The sequence below is a fragment of the Phalacrocorax aristotelis genome, chromosome 11 (assembly GCF_949628215.1).
Source record: "Phalacrocorax aristotelis chromosome 11, bGulAri2.1, whole genome shotgun sequence".
Classification (NCBI taxonomy): Eukaryota; Metazoa; Chordata; class Aves; order Suliformes; family Phalacrocoracidae; genus Phalacrocorax; species Phalacrocorax aristotelis.
The window spans coordinates 17095300-17108171 of NC_134286.1; the positions used below are offsets into that span (position 1 = coordinate 17095300).

Genomic DNA, 12872 nt, shown 5'->3' on the forward strand with positions numbered 1-12872 from the left:
CAGGGTCCAGCTGCCCGCCTCCACCCCGGGTCAGGGCAGGCGCCGCGCCCGCGGGGGCCATTTTGTGGCGGCCAGCGCCCGGAGGAAGGGCGGTTCGGGGTGGTGTGACTGTGCGTATGATGTGGCGTGTGGGGCTTTCACGCGTGCTTTGAGGAACGATTCTCAAAGCGGGATGCGGCGGAGCCCCAGGAGCTGGCGGCAGCTGTCCGCGTCGCGGCTGCCCGCCCTGTGGAGCAACTTCAGCTGTAACCTGGGGGTTCTCTCAACTCCTGCCCCACACAGACTTCTGTGAGGAAATCCAGGTGTTCCTGTAAGCTGTCTCTTCACTAATAGGGGAGAGACCGGGATGGCACCCCAAACCTGGAGGTGGTCATCTAGATGCTCTTCTGAGAGGTCTGCACTTGGGCAAGATAGGAAAAGCTGGGCACAAGGCAGCATTAGAAGAAGCCTGACACCCATTTAAGGACCATGTGGAAGGAAAACATGCCATCAGCCAATCTGAGGAGTCATTTATATGTAACTAATTTGACATTCTGCTGAAGCTTCACAAGCAAGCAGACATGCAGGAGAAGAACCGACTTGAACGAGTTCTTGGAGCCATCTCTCACCCAGAACTGATTGCAAAAGTTCTCACCTTTGCACTTTCAGGAGAGCTACGTCCCCAGGACACAGTATTGGTTATTGGTGGAGTAGCTGGAGGCAACAAGCAGGGGAGGAAAGCTGCCTGGGAATTTGTAAGAGACAATTGCAACGAACTTTATAATCGATACCAAGGTGGATTCTTAATACCCTGCCAACTATGCGAAATGTGTGAGCTGGCACAGGCAGGAACAACCACAAAACCATGGGTGAAATGCAAGGAGTAAATTTCTTTTTGTTACCTCACAGACTGGAGGATCCCCAAAGCAGCACCCAGGCAGAGGCACACAAGCAGGAACATAGGCATCGCGGAGCTCGGTCCTTGCTAGAGGATCACCGAACCTGCTGGTTTCACCTGTATATCAGCGATTCATGCAGGTGTAGTTGTTGCGTTAGTAGTAGGAGTCTGAGGAGTGGCTAGGGGGAGACACTACCTTTGAGTCACAAGGTTCAGACAGGACCCCCTTGCTTTCTAAACTCCTCACAGAGGAGTCTAGGTGTGGGTAAGTGTGGTCTTAGTCTCACATTTGGTCAACGGTTTATTTTCTAAGGATTGTAGATGTAACCACCCATCAGAGTATTTGTTGTTAGTAACTAGTTTGGCAGCTGCCCAGGCTGGTCACATCCAATGAGAACGATCACAGCTAGATTAATGTATAGTACAATTTATTAAAGCAACAGATACACAGGTTCTTTGGATTACCAGTGATAGACTTGCTGGTTACAAGGCACACACAAATACTAGGAAAATTAGTAATGCCTCTAGGCTACAAGTGTGTTAAGCAAATATGAAGTGACTCTAATGCATTGGAGATCTAAAGTGAAACTATAGAGAGGTTTCTAAGTTTTCCCAGGGAAACACTTGGTATAGCCAAGTGCTCAAATCTTACCCAAAGGCATTCCAATGGTAGGGGAAGAGAGGCTCAGCCCATCAACTGGTCCCAGAAGTCAGAGTGGTACACAATGGTACCTTCCCCAACACCCTTTTTCTCTTAACCTAATTTATACTTTTTTTTACCTTTCAGGTGGAGCTTGAGTGACTCTAGTCATACATACCTTTATTATGATTGGTGTAAAATTTCCTTGCTTTGTCCAGTGAGGGTGGTTGCACCTTAGAGGCAGGTAGCTTTTGGGATGGAAGTGTCTTTTGGTATTATATTGATAAAAAGGACAGCATTTTGTCAAAAGCATGACAGACTGTTGGCTCAGGGTAGCAAATGTGCAGTGTACCAGCTCCATGGTCACAGAGCCTGGCCACGGTGTGTCCACACCATTCCACCCTCTGGACAAATCCTCTCAGAGTCAGTACACCAAGTTCTCCTGGCGTTGTTGACATCTAAGGTTATAAGCCTAGGGAACTTCCATGGAATGGATTTCTCACCTGTCAGCCACACCCTACCCTGCAAGCTTCTTCCATGCTGTACCTTTTCTAAAACATAAGTTTAATTTCTAAGTCACACCCAGCAATTATTCCACAGTAGTTTACCACTGTGCTTTGATCTTTCCAGCAGCAGAGCAGGAATCTCAAGCATATTCAATAGGGTGCCTCTGAAACTATCGCAGGCCTATGTTATCTAAACACAGATACCCTATTTGTCAAGCACACAAGACTAAATGATTAGTACGATATGTGCGTTTTTCCACACCCCAGCTGCAAGTCACTTGAGTGTGTTTATAATCCTTCTTACCTTTCTTTGTTATTTTCCCACATTCTACCCCTCACTCGAGACTACTACTGCTGGGGCTGGCAAAGCTGGAGGTGTCCATTTGGGCCTGTAGAGTGTAGTGCAGAGTAACTTACAGAGACACACAGTAAACACATATAGAAAAAGGAATAAACATATCTCTACGGTAATGCTTTGAATCAAGTGTCCCATTCATCCTGTCAGGGAATTATACCTCTCGGCCACCCTGGCACCACCAGTAGATAGTTTCATTTGATGCATTAAATCTTGTAGATGTTGATGTTGTCCACTATGCTGGCTGATTCATCAGTTATGTTGAAGCAACACATGCCTTCAAAATTGAAGCAGCATTTACGGTGTCAAAGGAGGAAAAAGTCCATCACCAATCAATTTTGTAATGTTCATTGGTGTGCAGGCGTTACCTACTCAGAAAAAATAGCAATGAGAAACATTAATAGCAAATCAGTTAGCATAATATAATTCTGTAATACAACTACTGGGGTTGGCATGCCAAAGAAACACATTGTGAAAAGTTCAGCAGCTGTTAGTCTTCCCTTAATAGAAAAGGCAGATGGGTTAGTTACAGTAGAGGCCAACCAAATCCAAGTATTTTCATGGTGATCTTGCAGAAATGTATCCAGGGCATGTGCTTGTAGTACAAGACTACAAAGTAAGATGAGCCAGCCTGTGATAGGGAGGAAAACAAGATTGTCATCTCCTTCCGGTAATGCATATGCCATTACTTCAGCTCCTTCAGCTAATATTACTCTGGGTTTGATCCCTGTTGTGGGGTAATTGCCCACACAGATTGGAGAGTTATGGCTTGTGCTTTTTCAGATTGTATTGGGTTTGCATGACAAGGTTTTTGCAGTGGGGGGCTACAGGGGTGGCTTCTGTGAGAAGATGGACCTGCTGCTGGCCAAGGCCAAGACCATCAGTAATGGTGGTAGCACCTCTGGGATAACATGTTTAAGAAGGGGTGGGTGGGGGAAATGTGGTGGAACAGCAGTGGAGAAAGGGGTGAGAATATGTGAGAGGAAGAATTCTGCAGAAACCAAGGTCAGTGAAGGAGGAGGGGGAGAAGATGCTCCAGGTGCCAGAGCAGAGATTCACCTGTGGCCTGTGGAGAAGACCACGGTGAGGCAGGCTGTCCCCCTGCAGCCCATGGAGGTTAGTGGTGAAGCAGATATGCACCTGCAGCCCATGGAGGACCCCACACTGGAGCAGGTGGATATGCCCAAGAGAGGCTGGGACTGCCATGGGAAGCCCATGCTGGAGCCGGCTCCTGGCAGGGCCTGTGGCCCTGTGGAGAGAGAAGCCCATGCTGGAACAGGTTTGCTGGCAGGACTTGTGACCCCATGGGGGAGCCACACTGGACCAGTCTGTTCCTGAAGGGCTGCACCCCATGGAAGGGACCCACGCTGGAGCAGTTAATGAAGAACTGCAGCCTGTGGAACAGACCCACACTGGAGAAGTTCATGGAGAACTGTCTCCTGTGGGAGGGACCCCACGTGGAGCAGGGGAAGAGTATGAGGAGGAAGGAGTGGCAGAGACAAAGTATGATGAATTGACCACAACCCCCATTCCCCATCACCCCTGCACTGCTGGAGCAGGGAGGAGGTAGAGAATTAGGGTGTAAAGTTAAGCCAGGGTCAACCCACAACTGTGCAATGAATATTGCCTGCATAGATAGTTCTCACAAAAGTGTCTGTTGACTGAATTTCAATAATGCCAGAAACGGACAACATCAAGTTTGCCAACCACTCAGGGAATAAGATTCTTCCCAAAGACAGATGCTCCAGTGCAATTGTGGGTGTAACTAAATTTTTAAGGAGTTACCAAAATCAAGGGAGTCAGCTCCTCTGCCAGAAATACCTTGCATACATCATGCTGAGTCACTAGAACTTTCGCAGCACTCTGCACTTTGCGGAGTTCTTGTGCTACATTGTCACAGCTGGTACCAGCTACTGTGACAGATGCACCTGACCCCTTAACCAAACTAGCAGTAGTTTGGTAGAGGCTCCGAAGGAGGTAAAGGCCTGAGCCGTAGCTGGGCCAAGAACTCCACTAGTTTCAATCTGTTCTCTGAAAACCCACAAAGGAGCAGAGTGACGCAGTGAGCATCGATGCATATGAGCTTGGAACAACGATCATGCAATTAACACATCAATAGCAGGTGGCTCTTCCAAGTCTTATTTATCAAGGAGCAAAGAAAGTTGTGGGTACAAGAAGTCTCCTGCATACCTTTCCCATCACATGTAATTTAACTACAAGCCAACCACTTTATTCCATATGACAGCCTACATGAGCCTTCTTCGAGCTCTCACTGCTAGGCAGCCTGGCTGCATGGCAGTGGTCTCCCCTTGAGCTGGGACACCTCTCAGGGTTGCTCCTTGAGGCAGAGAGACCTTTCACCAATGGCAGATCTTTGGTAAGTAACTGATATTGTGCATAACCTTGTAGTATGGTGACTTTGATTTGCCTTGGTAACTTTGATTTTGTCTGAGTAGTTTTGAGTCATTGTTCAAATGAATGTGCTGTACCGTAGTAGAGTGAAGGTTGCCACTGAACTTTGTTAAGTCACACTTCTACAACATCATGATAAAACCACTTTTGCTAATACCTTTGATAGTGGTTCTTTAAGCAATCTGAATCACCCATTCACGACAGCTACTAGACAACAAACTTCACCTCCAAGATGTTTTGCCACAGTGATCGTAGAGCCCTGACATGCTGGAGAGTTTAATACCAGTGATCAAAGACCTCTCCCTACCCGCTGTGGACAGGCTTGGTCTGCAGAATGGTCTTTTCTCCCTGGCCTGAGCTGGAACCATTAGCACTGTAGAGGTTCTAAAAGTCATGTAAGCTTTTGTGAATGACCCCAATTATACTGTGCCCTGGTTTCAGCTGGGATAGAGTTAATTTTCCTACTAGTAACAGGTATAGTGCTGTGTTTTGGATTTAGCGTGACAAAAATGTGACAACACACAGATGTTTTCGTTGTTGCTAAGCAGTGCTTATACTAAGCCAAGGAATTTTCAGCTCCCCATGCTCTGCCAGTGAGGAGGTACACAAGAAGCTGGGAGGGAGCATAGCCAGGGCAGCTGACCCAAACTGGCCAAAGACATATTCCATACCATGTGACGTCATGCTCAGTATATCAGCTGGGAGGAGTTGGCCGGGGGGCAGCAATCGCTGCTTGAGGACAGGCTGGGCATTGCTCAGCAGGTGGTGAGCAGTTGCATCATGTGTTTTTCTCTTTTGTTTCTCTCCCTTTTTGTTGTTTTCCTTTCCATTATAGTTGTATTATTATTAATAATAATATTTTTATTTTATTTTATTTGTTTAAAATTTCATTTTATTTTAATCATTAAACTGGTCTTATCTCAACCCACGAGTTTTCTTACTTTTACTCTTCCAATTCTCTCCCCCATCCCACCAGGGGGAAGGGCGAGCAAGCTGCTCTGTGGGGCTTAGTTGACGGCTGGGGTTAAACAGTGACATACTGTGTGGAGCAACCTCAGCTGTAACCTGGGCATTCTCTCAACTCCTGCCCCACACAGACTTCTGTGAGGAAATCCAGGTGTTCCTGTAAGCTGTCTCTTCACTAATAGGGGAGAGACCGGGATGGCACCCCAAACCTGGAGGTGGTCATCTAGATGCTCTTCTGAGAGGTCTGCACTTGGGCAAGATAGGAAAAGCTGGGCACAAGGCAGCATTAGAAGAAGCCTGACACCCATTTAAGGACCATGTGGAAGGAAAACATGCCATCAGCCAATCTGAGGAGTCATTTATATGTAACTAATTTGACATTCTGCTGAAGCTTCACAAGCAAGCAGACATGCAGGAGAAGAACCGACTTGAACGAGTTCTTGGAGCCATCTCTCACCCAGAACTGATTGCAAAAGTTCTCACCTTTGCACTTTCAGGAGAGCTACGTCCCCAGGACACAGTATTGGTTATTGGTGGAGTAGCTGGAGGCAACAAGCAGGGGAGGAAAGCTGCCTGGGAATTTGTAAGAGACAATTGCAACGAACTTTATAATCGATACCAAGGTGGATTCTTAATACCCTGCCAACTATGCGAAATGTGTGAGCTGGCACAGGCAGGAACAACCACAAAACCATGGGTGAAATGCAAGGAGTAAATTTCTTTTTGTTACCTCACAGACTGGAGGATCCCCAAAGCAGCACCCAGGCAGAGGCACACAAGCAGGAACACAGGCATCGCAGAGCTCGGTCTTTCCATTATTTTCCCACAATAGACACATTTTCAGTATCTTGTATAACAAAAGCTGATACCTGCAAAGTACTTACTACAAAACTGAAAAAGTAAGTAGTCTCTAGAATCCTTTCTGCCTAACGTGCATTAAAATAAGAGCCCCAAGAGATGCTGGCAGCTGTCCAGGCTGCAGTTTCCAGCCCCCGAGGGGCCACACGCAGAGGCCCGTGGCTGTCCTGCACACCCACCCTTGGCTGGTGCCCACCTGCTTCCAGGTGTCTTCGGCCTGTGGTAATCATGTATGTGCATTGTATTAAGAACACCCCAACGAAAAAGAGTTACTTCCTCAGCAGTTGCCTTGCTTAGGTGGTGCAAAGTCCTAGTTACAGGGGTGTGGTGCGATACCATGTTTTAGTTTGTCCTGTAACAAAGTTAGCTCATCCAGCATGGCTTCGTCTGAGTGATGTGTGTGAGGACTAATATCAGCTTTTCTCTCTTTTCAGTACTAGCTTGTACATGTTGAACCAGTGGAAACGCAGTGCCTGTGCCTCTTAGTACTGTACGGCAGTCAGCTCCCCGCAGCGGAGCAGCTCCCAAGGCTGTCGGTGCCTTGCCAGCATGCTGTTGAAGGTACTATCCACACTTTCCACCACTTGGTTGTTCTTACTTTAAGGTCCCCAAAGGAACTCAGTTTAGGGCAGTCATTCACTCAAATACTCCCTCAGTTTTCAGTGTTTTTGTGTGTCTTGCAGTCTTCCAAACACAACTTCCAAACACAAAAGTAAAACATGGTACATTTTATATCCTTTCTCCCCCTTCTTAAGACACGTTATTTCTTCCCTTGTAGTAGTAAGGTTGTAACTACGATGACGCTAGGGCTGCAGGCAGAGGCGTGTACCGAGCACTTGTTTTCTCAGATGGTCTAATTGCTATGTATGCAATGACAACCTGAGAACAATTGCTATGGGTATATTTAGTGTGGGAGTCTATTTCTGTTACAACTTCATGTGCCAAAAAGCAGGTCTGTGTTTTCTCACTATGCAAGTTGACACAGTAATGATACCACCTTTACCCACAAACATTTCTTGGGTCTAGTTGCATTCTCCATAGTTGTCGGTTTTCTAGGAGTCTCTTATACACTGACATTTATTTGCATTTTCCTTTATCTTAAAAGATAAAATTGTGTTTTGATGGTACAAAAGGTTAAATTTCAAAGATACTGTCTCTAAGTTACATGAGTTTTTCCTTTCTACATAAATTTTTTCCAAATCCAAACAGGCAAACTGGAATTTGAGATTAGTTTTCAGCTGCGTTGTGTTTATCTACTCCGTACCTGCTGCTTTTCCAAAGATGCAATAAGTTGAGAAACTTTAATGACTTAACTTGTAAATAAAAAGTTTAATGTAGCCATATAAAGCTATTTCTTTCAAGATCTGAGAGTGGGGTACAGAAATAAAAGATACGAAGATATACATCTACTAATTTAAGAGACAATGCTGTTAATATTTTGGTTTTCCTATTATGAGAGGGATTATACAGAAAAGTACATTTCCATTTTCTAATTTCATTGGCAACTGTTTTGTAATAATGAGATGACAAACATTGAATAGAGTTTAAATTCTCTTTTATATCGAGCTCTGTTAAACTCTGCCACAAATATCTATCATTTTCTTGTCACCAGCCCAGTGATTTTTAGGCTTTTTGTTTAATTTTCTTAGGCTTGTGGCTGGCCTAAGAATACTGTCTTCCTTTTTAAGCACAATGCATTCCAACCCAACGTTGTCACATCTTAGCAACTCTGCTACCACAGGTACTAACTCACACAAACAAGTGAAAAACTCATAGTTTGCCTCCTGGTTGCAGAAAAATCCCAGTTTCTTACCTGTAATTAAGTACATTATATGTAAATACAATCTATTTTATATTCTGTGTTTCAGGGAGCAAACTTCTGGAAACTGTGGTCTTTTGCAATTGTGGAATATTCTGCCTGCTGGGATCACGCATGTTGCTGGAGCAGTATGGTGAGTTAGTCTGTCAATGAATAGTAAGTTCTATTTCCTCTGGCAAGGAGACGGAGAAACCCGATGTCAAGGAAATTATTCTGCCAATGTTCTCATGTTGAGAAGTGCCATGTCATATTAATTAAAAGTGCCAAATCCAAAACTGATAAAAGGACAAATCACTTTTACACAGTGGATGAAGGAACTGATTCACTTTTACACAGTGAATAATAAAACTGTGGAAATAATTGCTACAAAAAATATGAGAGACTGAGCACTTTGCTTCAGAAGTAGATTTGATGTTTCTAGAGGCAATAAGGAAATACGGAGTTGTTTTGCAGATACAGTTTTGAGCCAGTTTTAGCTATCTTGTTTTATGCAAAATATAGTGTCTGAGACATTAGACAGAGATCTTGAGTGGCATAACTATCCCACATCTCCCTCTTGCAGAATAGTTACACTTTTCTCTGCAACCTCCAGTTTTCTAGGCTTTACCCCATCTGCTACTTACCTAGATTGTGCAGACCCCACATTTGCTCTACTCTTACAAAAACTTTCTTCTTAAAACTGGACAGCAAGGAAAGGTGAAACCCTGCCTGCACTAGTCACGTGATGTCTTTGAAAATCAGTTTAGGCAAAACTAGTGCAATGGACTGTTTTGTCCTCTGTGCTTTTTGTTTATTCTGGGTTTATTCTCATTTAGCTAAAGTGGATTTGAAGTAAATCAACTTTCAGTCACAGGAGCATTCACACAGAGATTGCAACATCATAACCTCCTACATTTCAAACAGGCTTGATTTAAAGCCTCGCAACCAGTGCACATAGGCACGTCTTCTCTGGGAGCTTCAGGAATAGGCTGGGGAGGGAGATGGTTGGAAGAAGCTTTGGGCCTGAAGTGTGTTTAAGTACATGCAAGTAAGAGTCTTGGCTATGGTTCTGCTTGTGGCTTGGTGATGTCATTCCAGGAATTATGTCTGGATGTTACATACTGCTCAAGTAATTTAAAAGCTACGATAACTTTCATATTGAGACTATGTATCTCTCTGCCTTTAGGTTGTACAGTCAATAGGAAAAATCAAACCTCCGTCTTGTATTTAATTTTGAAATAGAACACCAAGACCTGATCCAAGGGACAGTATGAAACTTGCGTAGTTTCGTTTCATAAATAACAATGATACAACAATAAACAATTGCAGATGGCTGTCATTGCAGGTTTTACTCATGAAACTAATTTGTGGACTGCTGAAATATTCTTCCCCTAGATACTGATGTGATCAGTTATTGAATGAGAAGCAGCTCACCTACACACTTTCTATCCCAAAACAACTGAATGATGGGCTGAATACTGCCATCCACTGGCCTGCTGCACAGAAAACTTAAATTTCTTTAAGGTAATATTAAAAAGTACCTGGTGGTATTTTGATTTTTTAACATGTTTAACTTCCCTGTCAGGACTTTCTCATCAGCTTGTATGATGATGGGTTTAATCTACAATAAGGTTACCTCAGAAATACTTTGTATCTAAGTGGTGATTGTGCTTAGAGGCTATTAAAAAAAAAAAAAAAAGAGTTTTTAATCCAACAGGTGAGTTTGGGCTGTAAGGAGAATTAGATTTCCAGAACATAAGCTGTCCAGCCAGAGGAAATACAATAATTTATACAGAAAGTCCAGAATACAGAATCTTTCTTAATATAATTCTGTTTCATAACATTTCTGACCTATGTGTAGAATGTGTATCAATGGCATTAATTCTAGCATGAACTCTTTGTTATAGACTCAGAGATTCAAGAAGTTACTTGGTCGCTTCCTTTTTCTAAAGTCTGCTTTACACCCGACAAAGCCAGCTGGCACTGTGAGTCGCTCTTGGTACAGAAAGGCGGGCTTGTGATTAAGTCACAGGAGTGGGAGTGCAAGGTTCTATTTCTGGCTCGGTCACAGATGTCCTGGGTTATCACAGGCAAATCTGCTAATTTTCACTCTCGGTCATACGGACTGCCCAACTGCTTGCTGGAGCGGCTTCTCTTCCCCCCACCAATGAAGGAATGGACCGAGAGCATGTTGTGCTCTACGAATCTCCAGCAAATGTCCTGCAAAGCAGTGGCAACTGAACACCTCAGAGCAGCACTAAATTTATAGGTTTTTTAACTCATATGTGGGGCATACAAGTTTTTCTGCATGGGCAGAAAAGTGGATTCTTTGGCAGCTCTGTTCATTCTCCCTCCCTGATCTCATAAGTTTCCTATTAGGTACTGACATGCCCGAGGAAGAGAGTATCAGGGTAGAATTGAATTTATTAACTTAATTTAGGAAACAATGGCAAGCTCCAACACAACCTGTACTAATAAAACCAGCGTGTAACAGATTTCAGTGTTGTGCTGATTGTGGTGGTGTAGCCACAGCGGTAATTTCCTAAAGCAACACATTCATAGTGGCCGAACTATTTGCAGAGTCAAAAAAATAAAACCACCCAACTCCAAAACCCCCACCAAAAGCAATCCAGAACTTGATGTTTTCACTGCAAGGGTGTCTGAGGCAAATTTCAAAGATGGCATGATTGATTAAAAGGTGTATAGTAATGCAGGATGATGTCAATGTAGGAATGACTAAAGAATTAAGTAGTAGCTAAAGACAAGGTACATTGTTCTTTATTAACTAGAACTACGCAAGACAAAGTATAAAGAAATACACAGCGATCTTCTAGGAAATAAAAGTTGTCTTCAGAATAGCTCTTACAAAGGACTTGACTACATAAATGGATGTTCAATGAAATTCAGTATCCAACTGTAATCAAAAGGTATTTTTGTATGAATAACAAAAGGGACAAAATCAGTTCCCTCAGAGGATTCATTTGCTCTGGTTGTCTTTGCAGTGACAACTTGTGAGATACAGGAAACTAAGTAGGACAAAAACAACATAAACTTGAGTGGGCTGGCAGAAATGGTGAAAAGAAGCTGCAATTTAAAGTACTCATTTTTAGTAATCTTAGATCCTACTAGTGACATCCTTTTTTTTTTTTTTAAATGGCTGGTTTTATTCTGGCAGGTCCCTTTACACAGGAGAAAAAACAACAGACAAGTTCACACCAACAACCATCTTCATAGAGTCATAGAATCATAGCATACTGGGTTGGAAGGGACCTCAAGGATATTCTGGTCCAACCTTCCTCAGCAGAAGTGCCATCTCGACAAGATGGCCTAGCACCCTGTCCAGCTGAACCTTAGAAGTGTCCAATGCTGGGGAATCCACCACTTCCCTGGGGAGACGATTCCAATGGCTGATTGTTCTCATTGTGAAAAATTTTCCTCTTGTGTCCAGTTGGAATCTCCCCAGGAGTAACTTGTACCCATCATCCCGTGTCTTTTCCATGTGACCCCTTGTAAAAAGGGAGCCTACATCTTCTTTGTAGCCACCCTTTAAATGCTGGAGTAAGGCCTCCCCTAAGCTGCCTTTTCTCAAGGCTGAACAAACCCAGTTCTCTCAGCCTTTCCTCACATGGCAGGCTGCCCAGCCCTTTGATCCTCTTTGTGGCCCTTTTCTGGACCCACTCCAGCCTGTCCACATCTTTTTTGCATAGTGGGGTCCAAAACCAAGCATAGTATTCCAGCTGTGGCCTGACAAGTGCTGAGTAGAGTGGGAGAATGACTTTTTATCTCTGCTGGCGATGCCCTTGTTGATGCAACGCACCATCCTGTTGGCTTTCCTTGCCACAGCAGCACACTGTTCACTCACATTGAGTTTGTTGCCCATCAGGACTCCCAGGTCCCTTTCCACAGAGCTGCTCCCCAGCTGGGTAGATCCCAGCCTGTGCTGCGCTCCTTACATTAGTCTTTGTTGAACTATGTTGAACTTCTCTATGGATTAGATTGTGCTGTGCAAGGCTGAGGTCATTGGCTGATTCATTTTATGAGCCAGAATGAGTACATAAAAACTTGACAAAAAAAATGAGTAATGGAAACGGGAAGACTGGATGGAAAAATCCTGTGCTCAGGAAGAACCTTACGCTGAGGTTTGTCTTGTGCAGACAAGCAAGAAAGGCAAACCCCTAGAAGAAATTCCACTCTTTTATGGTTAGAAGTCTTCTGTTTCCAAGCAGTCTTAATGTATAGCAAGTTTATAGCCATTTATTCTTTTTTCAAAATTTTCCTTTAAATAGTTGAGTTTCCCCCCCTCCCTGGCGATTAAACACTTTCTTCCCACCAAGGAAATACAATGCCATAAATAGTTGAGTTCCTGGCAACTAGAGAGGTGCCTTTTAGCTCTTTTATTGATTTGGGAATACTCTGTTGGATCAGCAGCAGAGCATTCTTGCCAAAGGTGGCCTAAGAGG

The 12872-nt window shown here is 43.9% G+C and overlaps 1 long non-coding RNA gene across 1 annotated transcript; it reads left to right on the top strand.

Annotated features, from left to right (window-relative positions):
• The first annotated feature begins 3 nt into the window (after nt 1-3).
• Nucleotides 4-8566, top strand: LOC142063393 (uncharacterized). The gene is made up of 3 exons (XR_012662751.1): nt 4-6655; nt 7049-7175; nt 8483-8566. It is a non-coding gene; the product is annotated as an uncharacterized LOC142063393 (long non-coding RNA).
• Nucleotides 8567-12872: the final 4306 nt, after the last annotated feature.